The sequence below is a fragment of the Oculina patagonica genome, chromosome 12 (genome assembly GCF_052425735.1).
Source record: "Oculina patagonica isolate OP01 chromosome 12, crgOcupat, whole genome shotgun sequence".
In the NCBI taxonomy this organism is placed as follows: domain Eukaryota; kingdom Metazoa; phylum Cnidaria; class Anthozoa; order Scleractinia; family Oculinidae; genus Oculina; species Oculina patagonica.
Window position 1 is genome coordinate 27,866,007 of NC_135769.1, and position 12,693 is coordinate 27,878,699.

The 12,693-nt window shown below is 39.7% G+C and overlaps 1 protein-coding gene across 2 annotated transcripts in view; it reads right to left on the bottom strand.

The window, feature by feature from the left end:
* Positions 1-12,693, bottom strand: part of LOC144632796 (uncharacterized) — a 131,420-nt gene that overhangs the window by 81,778 nt on the left and 36,949 nt on the right. The window lies entirely within an intron of this gene.

A 12,693-nucleotide genomic window follows, 5' to 3' on the forward strand; every position in this document is an offset into this window, starting at 1 on the left:
GCTGTGGTACACTGCAAAAATTGCGCTGACAAAGTTCCCGGTAAGAAACCTCTTGTTTTACTGGCTCATCACTGTGTCAGTAAATACATTTCACACATGAATAAACAAACATCATCTTGAGATATCACTTATAACAAAAACATCACAGGCAATAAAATCGATACCGATATGTAGTTCCTTATTTTTTTGTTAACCGAAAAATCATGCTGCATCTCAGCTGCATAATAGCCATAGAGCTATTTTGAACCACTTTTGTCGACAGGTGCTGCACACCGTGCTGTTCGTTTTACAACCAATCAGAGTGCGCAGTATATGAACACAGTGCTATGATATTCATGATAAATGTTTGAATGTAAGTGAAAGAAATGCTGCAGTGAGGTTTGTTTGAGTCACAGCTGGCTGTTGATTAAATGCACATGCCTGGATGGCCAATTCCCTTTATAGCATGCGCCTGCAGCGAATCACGGTAGTTGTATTCATCAAACCATGAGCAAGACTCAGCAATGATGCACGTTGCTGAGTCTCGGGCATAATTTGATGAATACAACTACCGTGATTCCCTGCAGGCACGTGCTATAAAGATGATTTTTCGGTTAACAAAAAAATAAGGAACTACATATCGGTATCGATTTTATTGCCTGTGATGTTTTTGTTATAAGCGATATCTCAAGATGATGTTTGTTTATTCATGTGTGAAATGTATTTACTGACACAGTGATGAGCCAGTAAAACAAGAGGTTTCTTACCGGGAACTTTGTCAGCATGATTTTTGCAGTGTACCATGCCAAGAAGTGATAATTTGCTTCCTTTGCCTGTGAATTCATAAACAAAAATGTAAGCTTCAGTTGGATAAAAGTCTTTTCACACACAAGGTGCCAGCTACTTTTATTTACCTTAAGTTTTTGACAAATTTCCTCAAAGTTATGTAAAACTCCTTGTGAAAAGTCATTGCTTCAGCATACATTGCATGCCATTTATTTCATTGTGTTACCATCGAAGTTAAGTTAGGTTTTGAACTTCAGCATGGAACTTAATAGCATTTACCAAGAGAAAATATTTTTCTCTTGAATTTACACAGTTCAAAACAGCAAAGTATTATTAAGTATTTTTATCTTAAAATCGCAGTAACTTAATGAGAAGTCTGCCAAACCCAGCAATTTAATTATCAAAGACATTTTTTGTCACTGAAGATAAAAAAATTATTTCAGGAGGTACACAGGTGCGTACGTACATATAGGATCACTACGCCCCTGTATAAAGATATTGAAAGTGGAGTCATACAAAATCCCCTCCTCCCCAAATCAAACCATAAATAACAGCTACACTTTCTTTCAAAGAAAAGCCATACTGAATGGACAAGTTACCATTGGTTTTATGAGCCTGCCATTTAAATATGATTTTACACCTAATGTACCTATCGATGTCAAGCTGGCGGGGAGGGAGGCAGAGAGAGGCAGGGTAAAACAATTCCATTGAACTATTGTCTCACCCCAGGGGTAATGTTTCTGTGTCAAAAGTACCCAAACGTTCCCAAAAGTTCCCAACTAGGGCAGTACAATTGTGATTAAATGTCCACTAGTCAGCCCTACTTCCCCAATACCCACCCCCCTCCCCTCCACCGGCTTAACACTGATAGGTGCCAAGGTGCATAAGTTGTGAAAAAGTTCATTATCGATATCAATTTCCTGAAAACTTAGGTCTTCTTTCTTTCTATGTCTGTGTAATTTTCATTTGAGATAGTCCTTCATGCATCACATTTGAAAAATACAATACAAAAATGGGCATGGTTATAGCAGTTCTACCAACTTAACTTGACGAGCTATTAATGGCTTGAGAAGGAAAAACGAACGGTTGCAACAATTTTGGCATAGTTGACATCGGTACTTACCTTGAGGACCTTGAGGTGGTGGTAAAGGTAGTGGGAAAAACACAGGAGATATGTTCTTGCATTCGTCATCTGTAAAAGTAAGGGCTCCAGCAACCATAAATTCGTTGTTACTACGCTTTAAGATGACGGCACCATAGGGCTTACGATCCCCTTTATGAGTAACTTCAGCATAAGTTTTGTAAGGAGTTTCAAGACCTTCATGAAGTTCGTACTGCCCTGGAACGTCTGCTTGTTGCACTTTCAGCCATTTCACATCAAATAACTTCGTCGACAAATCGTTTACGTAATGGCAACGTAAGTCATCATCAGGTTTGATTCCTTCGTTGGCAACTTTAAATGGTCGATAAGTAAAGATACTTTCTTTCTTGGAAGGGTTGATGGGAATTACAACCAAGCCGGAAGTTCGAAGGATGTCGGTTGACTTGCGGGAAGCTGCGATGTTCTCTAATTTGATCGTTTTCAACTTAGTTGAGTCTAGCTTCCTAAAGTCCAAGTAGTAACTTTTTATGTTAAAGTCATCCTTGGGAAAGACTTTATCGCTTGATATGAGACAGAACGGGCAAGGAAAACCTGGAATAATCTGCAGAGCCTTAACCACGAATCCTGAACCAAGAGTATCTCCTTCGCTCCTTCTGATCCGACACACTCCTAACTCATGTTGCTTTTCCTTTCTGTTCTTCTCTTTCACTTCGGGCTTGGTTTTATTTCCTTGAAATACCTTCTCCATAGTTTACTACTGATCAGAAGGTTTGACTGAGACCATTTCGAGTGGTACATCGCAGGGTTTCGTTTGCAACGCTCAAGCTCAGAGCAGCGCCGCGCTCGGCAAGAGGCATCCTCGGAGACCCAGGGGCAGTTAGTGGGGCGAAACGAAGGAAAACCGGGCAGAAATCGTCGCGACGAAAGTTTTCAAGCACGGCACGAAGTAGCCTGCGAACAGGCTTTCCGGAGATTTCCGAAGAGCGCTTGGACGGCGCGAAGCGCCGGCGACGAGGTGCGAAGCGCCGAGAAAGAAAGCCTGCACGCATCTCTCAGGATATCGAGTGTTCGCGTCCAAATTTTGGACGCAATGTACTGATTGGTGGATTTTAATTATTTGTGACATTGTCGATGTTTCCGGTAGAGACAAAAATCAAAATAGAACGTGTCTGGTTTCAATTGCTCGTTCTTGAGAACGGCGTTAGCGACTGCTTGCCAATTTTTCGAGGCGATATTCTTCGCGAGAAGGATATTCTCACTTACATCTAGTGTTCGAACATTTGTTTTTCCACTGGGCCACAAGATCAGAATTTTTACTCGGGTCGATCGCAGATCAGGGTCGATTATATCCTCAATATTTGGAAGTGCGTCTTCATTCTCGTGAATCGCGACGGCCGGTGCTTGAGGTCCTTGAAATTGCATTCCCAGTGATTTTCGAGCACTGGCTCCGACTCTGGGTCTGTGAACTGCATCTTCGGAACTTGGCCGTTGGCTGTCAGAAGAAACTTTCTGTAATTTTTAGCTCGCTGGCGACCGACCATTATTTGTTTTCCTTAGTTTAAATTGAATTTCCGGCGTGCGGTTTAAATGCTTTTGTTTAAATGTGACAATTGACAAGCTAAGCAATCTGCGGGGTGTTCGTGGGCGGCATTTGCGATTCTCAGAGATGCGTGCAGGCATTCCCCTCCATTTTTGCCCCGCCGGCAGCGCGCTCTCCAGAAAGCCTGTTCGCAGGCTAGGCACGAAGTGCTCCAAACGGCTCTCCGAATGCTGGCTCCCGATTGGGCAGAAAAAAAACCTTTATATTATTCTGCCCAATCGGCGAGCAGTAACTTGGGAATCACTTTCGTGTGTTCTTACACGCCGTCTACTGTGTCCGCCATACTTGTGTCGTTCGTTCGCCAAAGCTCTGCATGCGAGGGAAATTTCCACTTAGCTTACATCCGATAGCCAAAAAAAAAATATCAGGGAATCTTTTCCAATGTCAGAGAGAAAAATATATTTCAAGATCGACGGGAAAATTTTCGTTTGGACTGATCAGAGGTATCGTAAATACTGGCTTGTTTATCGATCGCCCGCTCGATTGAGCTTGTAGGTTTCAAATATTTATTTCCTTATCCGAGCTTGTTATTTTGATAGTATCGCTATTTAAGTCTTGTACATTTGGATTCTAGCCTTTCCTTACAATTTTCTCGGCTAACTGAAACTTTCCCGTATTGCGTGGACCGGACAAGTATGCCAAACAGCCGCCAATGCATCACACCGTGAGAGGTATTTTAATGTTCTTGTGCGGGCGAAGCCATAACATTTTTCTGAATTGTCAAAAGTTTAAATATTTTTCCACGATCTTAAACTTGAGCAGAAATTGATTAGTGAAAATGTTGTTGGGAAGGATATATTTGCTGCATTAGCTATCGAATAATAATAAAATAATTATTTTTGCTGAAAAATATAACCGGGGTTTTGTTCGTCTGTAAAGCAGGCTAAGATTTGCCTAGCGATTATAGAATTGGAGTTATGTATGTCGAGGGTTTCTCCTTTGAGTTAGATTGTTAAAGATCAGGTTAATTACTTTTAAATTCAGGCAGAATGTAGCTGCTGTTGTCTGTGACAAAGTTCACCCTGTAGTCCAATTTAGTTCAATTTAGATGACTTGTGTACCAAGCAAAGATACAGATAAAACTTTGCTGTTATGTAGCTCGTACACTTCATTGTGCAAGGTGACAAGAAGATAAACCCAGCCTACTGTCATAGGTACACATGCCTGCTATGTTGTCTTGAAATAATAATATATTTTAACAGGGTGACCCCTTCAGTCGCAGGACTGGTATTAACGGGGGCCCTGTGTAAAATAAAATAAATTAAAAATAAAAGAGAGTATGTATAAAGAAATACAAAGAAATATACAAGCCACTGGTAATTTGCATTAGTATGTAATAGAAAATATTATTACACTGACTGTTGTCTTTATTTCAATACCAGTAACATCTAATTTCATTTATTTATCCAGCAGGGAAAAGGAAAAGTGCTAGTTGTTACATTTTCTTGGGGTGAATCCAGGGTGGGTAATTGGTACTTCAAGTTATGGGGATGATTGTATGGAGTCAAAACTTAAAACCCCTAAAACTCCTTAGGACTTCAAACAAAGCCCAAAGAATCCTTGAACCAAAAATGAAACCCAGAAATTTCACATGCGATATTGTATTTCCAGGAACAGGGAATGCACTTTGCAGACTATCTATATACCCAGTTTAATACCACATGCAATGTAAAGCAACACCTTTGTTATTTATTAACTCAACGAAAAAAAGAATCAGATGTCTACAAATCTAAATATATGTAACAGATTTTACAATGAGCAGAAAACTGTACAAATCAGTTTTCATGGGAACTTTATCGCACAAAGCACACTACCCAGATGGTGCTGAGAAAAAGCCTGTGAAAGGAATGGTGTCAATGTACCACAACAGCACTTTACCCTCTATTCAAAAGCATGTGTTGCTATCACTTAATTGTCATAGTCTATAAGATTCGAACTTTGGCCGGACACCGTACCTCACCGATTTCGCTGAAATTTGGCATGCAGTCTTGTTTTAGGGTCCTAACTACCAAATGGATATTAAAAAGTTTCAATTCTTTTTATTTTGGAAAATATCGAGAAGGCCGATTTGAAGCGTCCGTGACGGCTCGCCAACATGGTGGATCGAAGGTGTTCTTGTTACTTCGACACTGAACCTGCCGTCACAGTTTCTCGATCATACTTGGCATAGTTATAAAGAACTATCTTTCTTCTTTCTATATATCCAAATAGATTCGGCAAATGTTGAGTTTGGATGATCAACGGCCAAGAAGTTCGAAGGTATGTTAACGATGTTTTGAACAGTCTCAAATTTACTACAAAATGAAAGGCTAATAACTCCACTGTTATCTCGATTTAGAACTAGCCATTTACCATGAACAAAGCTTGTTCATTGGTGAATTGATTCCGTTAATAAAAAAATTGGGGAAATGTAACCGTTAAGAATAAAAAATTATGGAACCTCTAGTAAATTGGCCATTTCAGCGCCATTTCAGCGGATCAGCTCATTTAACAGTAAATAATCGGGAGAAAAATGAAAGGGTTACAGTCGTTTATAATAAGCAGTTTCCATGTATTCTTTGCTTATCTTAAACAAATACATGATCTTTGCCAAAGATATGGCGATTTTTGAGCGTACGATCGTTTCTCCAAATATTTATGTCGGCAACTTTATTTTATTTGTTGTCGAGATTATACGCTGTTGTTATTCAATATTCGTTTCACAAGAACTTCTGTTGCTCGCATTTAATTTCCCAAATCACTGTTTAAGAAATTGCCCATTCCGTAACAGGGTCATTCTTACTTTTTCTTAAAAAATTACTAGGAAAGCAAGAATGTCATGGAACGGTTTTATACTAGTGAAAATACCTGTCAGACATAACTTCAAGTGTTTGTGTTATCTGGCTGTTTTCACAAATATGCAAATTAAGGAATTCTTAAAGTGCCTATCTTTAACTATTTCACGCTTAAAGATTCCTCTAAATCTTTTCGCCTACCTTTTGGCCAAACGAAGTTTTGTGTCTCCAGGCAGAATGCTCGTTATCAGCAATGAAAGTCGAAGAGATACAGAAGCTCGAGTAAAATTCTAACTGCTGTGAAATGAACATCGTTTGAGCTTGACGTGTATTTATAGATTGCGCTCGAGCTCCGTTAATTAAGTTTATTCATTTGGCGATCAGATAAAAATCAATGAATGATCAGAGTTATTAAAGTCCATTTCTAAGCACGAGAGACACGGAAGTTTGTTTCAGAAGCATTTATGCATAGAAATATCGGTTTATTTTTGAGCGGTAAATCTGCATTTATAATAGCTGGGAGTTTGGGGTGTTTTTTGGAGTTGTTTTTTTTTTAGGGAGCTCGGGGGGGGGGGGGGGGAGGGGGGTGTGGAAGTGGTGCCTTCGTATCCTCTTTTGTTCTTTTACACAGTGGCCTGAATTTGGAACAGTTCGGGGAATGGATTATCAATTACTCTTCGTTATGCCATGTCACCCCTTAATGTGGGAGCGCCGCGCCTCAATTCACGATAAAAAAAATTTATGGCCGCCCGGTCCATTTATGTAGTTCTCCGCCAGGTCTCTCAATAGGCAGGTTACGAGCCGAGTGGCCCATCAGGCCGGAGCTCATACCGGTTTCCGCAACGTGAAGCGACAACGAGTATTTTTTACTCCACCCGGATGGGATGCTATTCCATCGCAGGGTTACCTCCCTTCCCGAAAAGCTAAAGATTGACTGGTAATCATTTTTACACCTGGGTAAGGAAAGGGACTCTGGGAGTTGAGAGGCTTTCCAAAGAACTTAACGCATTGTCCCCCAAAAGCTCTCTCCAGGACTGTTTGGTCCAGAGTCCAGCGCAGTGACCATTATTAGGCCATCACGCTCCCCAACCGTGAAAGAAAGTGCAAAAATCTGCTTGTATAAGCCCTGGGGTTGTACACTTTGGTACGAAATGTGGGCTTTTAAATGTGTTAATTAAGTTTATTCATTTGGCGATCAGATAAAAATCAATGAATGATCAGAGTTATTAAAGTCCATTTCTAAGCACGAGAGACACGGAAGTTTGTTTCAGAAGCATTTATGCATAGAAATACCGGTTTATTATTGACTGACGCGGTTAAAAAATACTCGGCTTCTAGCGGTAAATCTGCATTTATAATAGCTGGGAGTTTGGGTTTTTTTTGGTGTTGTTGTAGGAAGGCGGGGGGAGGGGGGTGGAAGTGGTGCCTCCGAATCCTCTTTAGATCTCTGACACAGTGGTCTGAATGTTGAACAAAAGAGCTCATCTGTTAATAAGCATAATGCGAGCTGATTTTGAAATGAACATGACTTTACGTTTGTGTCATCAGTAATTATCGTGTTCGAAGAAGGCGTGGCTTACTCGCGGCAAGAACAACATAATAACAGTGAAGCTAACACATTTTCCTCATTGATTTGAAATGAATTTCGAATCAATTCTTTTTAGGGCAAGTTAAAAGATACAAATGTTTTTCGTCCAGATTTTTTAAAAAAAAGCAGGTGAGAACTTGGCTGTTTTTGTTATCTCGGACTTTTTTTTTTATTAAAGTCGAACCTCTCCATAAGGACAGCTCTCGTGATGCGTCATGACTTACATCACGTATGTCCTTATCGCCGACCTAGGTGAAGAAAGGGACTACCGTAATTACTCGAATAAGCGCCGCGGCGCTTATTAATTTTTTTACGCCTCCAGTGCGGCGCTTATTCGAGGGCGGCGCTTATTTGAGGGCGGCGCTTATTAAAAAGTTTGACGCCACAAAGAATCTAATCCTTAAAAAATTTATTAAAATAGGGTCCCATGATTGCCAAAAGTCGTCTCTTGCTGAAGATTGTACTGAAGAATGTTCAATAGAAAAATTGAGCGGTAAAACAAGCACTTTGAACTGCAGAACGTCCCTTTTGATGGAAAGAAATGTCCAAGTTTGTTTAAGAGTTGCTTTGTAGTTCTGTTTCTAGTTAAACAGATTTCCTTGAATAAGCGCCGCATCTGGACTGCGGCGCCGGGGGCGGCGCTTATGAACTTTTTTGTCCGAAATGCGGCGCTTATTCGAGGGCGGCGCTTATTCGGGGGCGGCGCTTATTCGGGGGCGGCGCTTATTGTAACTCGAGTAAATACGGTATGATAGTACAGAGGCTTTCCGAAGAACTCAACGCAATATCCCCCCAAAGCTCGAACCGGGATTTAAAAATCTCAAAAAAGTGTTAATATGAATTGTAAATCCACTCATAGCGGTCTGGCCTTACTAAAACCTGGAGAGAGAAAAAGACAGTGGGCAGATAAATGAAAGCTGCTCGAGAGTACGCTGTTGAGCAGATTCTGTGAAATTCCCCTTTTTTTTCATTTTCTCTCATAAGCCCTCCCAATTCAAGGCCCATATAATTCTTCCAAGTCAACTGTCAAAGTTTAAGGCCACTTTTTTCCTACCAGGTTACCGTCTTGAGAGTTTTAAATTTTATTAAATCTTGGTGACACTGCCCCTTTAATTCATTAATGTAATTCAAATCAGTTTATAAAAACGTTTTTCAGAAAACAAGAAGTTTTTTAATTTCGCTTTAAGCCACCGCACCCCAACCACGGATATAAGACCTACCACATTTAAAAGCCCACATTTCGTACCAAACTGTACAACCCCAGGGCTTATACAAGCAGATTTTTGCACTTTCTTACACGGTTGGGGAGCGTGATGGCCTAATAATGGTCACTGCGCTGGACTCTGGACCAAACAGTCCTGGATAGAGCTTTTGGGGGACAATGCGTTAAGTTCTTTGGAAAGCCTCTCAACTCCCAGAGTCCCTTTCCTTACCCAGGTGTAAAAATGATTACCAGTCAATCTTTAGCTTTTCGGGAAGGGAGGTAACCCTGCGATGGAATAGCATCCCATCCGGGTGGAGTAAAAAATACTCGTTGTCGCTTCACGTTGCGGAAACCGGTATGAGCTCCGGCCTGATGGGCCACTCGGCTCGTAACCTGCCTATTGAGAGACCTGGCGGAGAACTACATAAATGGACCGGGCAGCCATAAATTTTTTATCGTGAATTGAGGCGCGGCGCTCCCACATTAAGGGGTGACATGGCATAACGAAGAGTAATTGATAATCCATTCCCCGAACTGTTCCAAATTCAGGCCACTGTGTAAAAGAACAAAAGAGGATACGAAGGCACCACTTCCACACCCCCCTCCCCCCCCCCCCCGAGCCCCCTCAAAAAAAACAACACCAAAAAAACACTCCAAACTCCCAGCTATTATAAATGCAGATTTACCGCTCAAAAATAAACCGATATTTCTATGCATAAATGCTTCTGAAACAAACTTCCGTGTCTCTCGTGCTTAGAAATGGACTTTAATAACTCTGATCATTCATTGATTTTTATCTGATCGCCAAATGAATAAACTTAATTAACGGAGCTCGAGCGCAATCTATAAATACACGTCAAGCTCAAACGATGTTCATTTCACAGCAGTTAGAATTTTACTCGAGCTTCTGTATCTCTTCGACTTTCATTGCTGATAACGAGCATTCTGCCTGGAGACACAAAACTTCGTTTGGCCAAAAGGTAGGCGAAAAGATTTAGAGGAATCTTTAAGCGTGAAATAGTTAAAGATAGGCACTTTAAGAATTCCTTAATTTGCATATTTGTGAAAACAGCCAGATAACACAAACACTTGAAGTTATGTCTGACAGGTATTTTCACTAGTATAAAACCGTTCTATGACATTCTTGCTTTCCTAGTAATTTTTAAAGAAAAAGTAAGAATGACCCTGTTACGGAATGGGCAATTTCGTAAACAGTGATTTGGGAAATGCGAGCAACAGAAGTTCTTGTGAAACGAATACTGGAATAACAACAGCGTATAATCTCGACAACAAATAAAATAAAGTTGCCGACATAAAAATTTGGAGAAACGATCGTACGCTCAAAAATCGCCATATCTTTGGCAAAGATCATGTATTTGTTTAAGATAAGCAAAGAATACCTGAAAACTGCTTATTATAAACGACTGTAACCCTTTCATGTTTCTCCCGATTATTTGCTGTTAAATGAGCTGATCCGCTGAAATGGCGCTGAAATGGCCAATTTACTAGAGGTTCCATAATTTTTTATTCTTAACGGTTACATTTCCCCAATTTTTTTATTAATGAAATCAATTCACCAATGAACAAGCTTTGTTCATGTTAAATGGCTTGTTCTAAATCGAGATAACAGTGGAGTTATTAGCCTTTCATTTTGTAGTAAATTTGAGACTGTTCAAAACATCGTTAACGTACCTTCGAACTTCTTGGCCGTTGATCATCCAAACTCAACATTTGCCGAATCTATTTTGATATATAGAAAGAAGAAAGATAGTTCTTTATAACTATACCAAGTATGATCGAGAAACTGTGACGGCAGGTTCAGTGTCGAAGTAACAAGAACACCTTCGATCCGCCATGTTGGCGGGCCGTCACGGACGCTTCAAATCGGCCTTCTCGATATTTTCCAAAATTATAAGAATTGAAACTTTTTAATATCCATTTGGTAGTTAGGACCCTAAAACAAGACTGCATGCCAAATTTCAGCGAAATCGGTGAGGTACGGTGTCCGCGAACTTTTAAAAAAGCTCGAAAATTATGGAGTATTACACTTAAGGGTCCTGATTGGTAAAGCCAGAATTGTAATTGCAACAAATCCTCCTAGGTTTGATCATAAGGGATTGCCTCATAGCATCAACTATGAGTCTCCCTGTGATTAAATCATATGTGCAAGAATTGGGAGAGGGAGGTAGAGATATGACGTTCATTCATCTGAGGCACTTTTATTATTTCATGATAAGGGATACAACTTCAGCAAAGTGAACCTGAAATGTTTCAGTATGTTAAGTCCACCTCTTGTAGACAAAAACAAATACCTGCTTTCTTTGAAGATACTAAGAAGTCTTTCAGAACAAAAAGAATATGTTGTGATTTCTGTGCAAAAGAATGTGACTGTGGACAAAAGTGCCCACAGAACTTGGGGAGTACGATTTCAATGTTGTCCCTCAGAAATGTAAAATAGGGTGAAAGAAAAGCACTTAGTTTTACTAAAGGAGTTTCAAGAAATTATGTACAAGGAAGTGCTGAAATCAAGTCAAGATTGTTTTGTTTCAAATGTCGACCGAGTTACATGACTGTTTCAATAAATAGTTGAACAAACTCCTTATAATAATTGTTGAACAAACTCCTGTCTTAAGTGTTCAACATGCTATCAAAGTATAAGACTGCGTACCATTTCCGCACAGTATGTATAGAGTTGTGCAGAAATCTTGCCTATGTAAAGAAAAGTACATACAGATCGATCTACACGAAGCCGGAGAAAAATCTGGATCAACCCATAAACACCTTAGCTGTTTCATAATGAAAATCTGTTTGGCATACTTGTCCGGTCCACGCAATACGGGAAAGTTTCAGTTAGCCGAGAAAATTGTAAGGAAAGGCTAGAATCCAAATGTACAAGCCTTAAATAGCGATACTATCAAAATAACAAGCTCGGATAAGGAAATAAATATTTGAAACCTACAAGCTCAATCGAGTGGGCGATCGATAAACAAGCCAGTATTTACGATACCTCTGATCAGTCCAAACGAAAATTTTCCCGTCGATCTTGAAATTACGGTGTACGATGAGTATCATGCGTTAAAATCTTGAAAAAATACATAAAATCTTGAAAAGTTACATGAAATCTTGAAAAAATACATAAAATCTTGAAAAGTGACATGAAATCTTGAAAAACACGAAAAAATCTTGAAAACAAAGTGAAGAATCTTGAAAAACGCGAAAAAAATCTTGAAAAACGCGAAAAAATCTTGAAAACGCGAAAAAAATCTTGAAAAACGCGAAAAATCTTGAAAAACACGAAAAATCTTGAAAACGCGAAAAAATCTTGAAAACGCAAAAAAATCTTGAAAAACGCGAAAAAATCTTGAAAAACGCGAAAAAATCTTGAAAAACGCGAGAAAACTTGAAAAACGCCAAACAATCTTGAAAATCACGCGAAAATCTTGATATAAACGTTGAAAGCTTGAAAATTATCATGAAAAGGTCGACCGGTCAAATGAGATCTTGATCTCACGTGACACGACGTGCTTGTTGAATACATGTCTGTTAGGCCAAACACGACTCCCGTTGGCCGCTTAAAGTTAACCTTCAGTCTTTTTAATTATGGATTTTACGTTCTCTAGATCTCTAGAGCTGTTTCAGTAAAAATATTAATGCCATTTT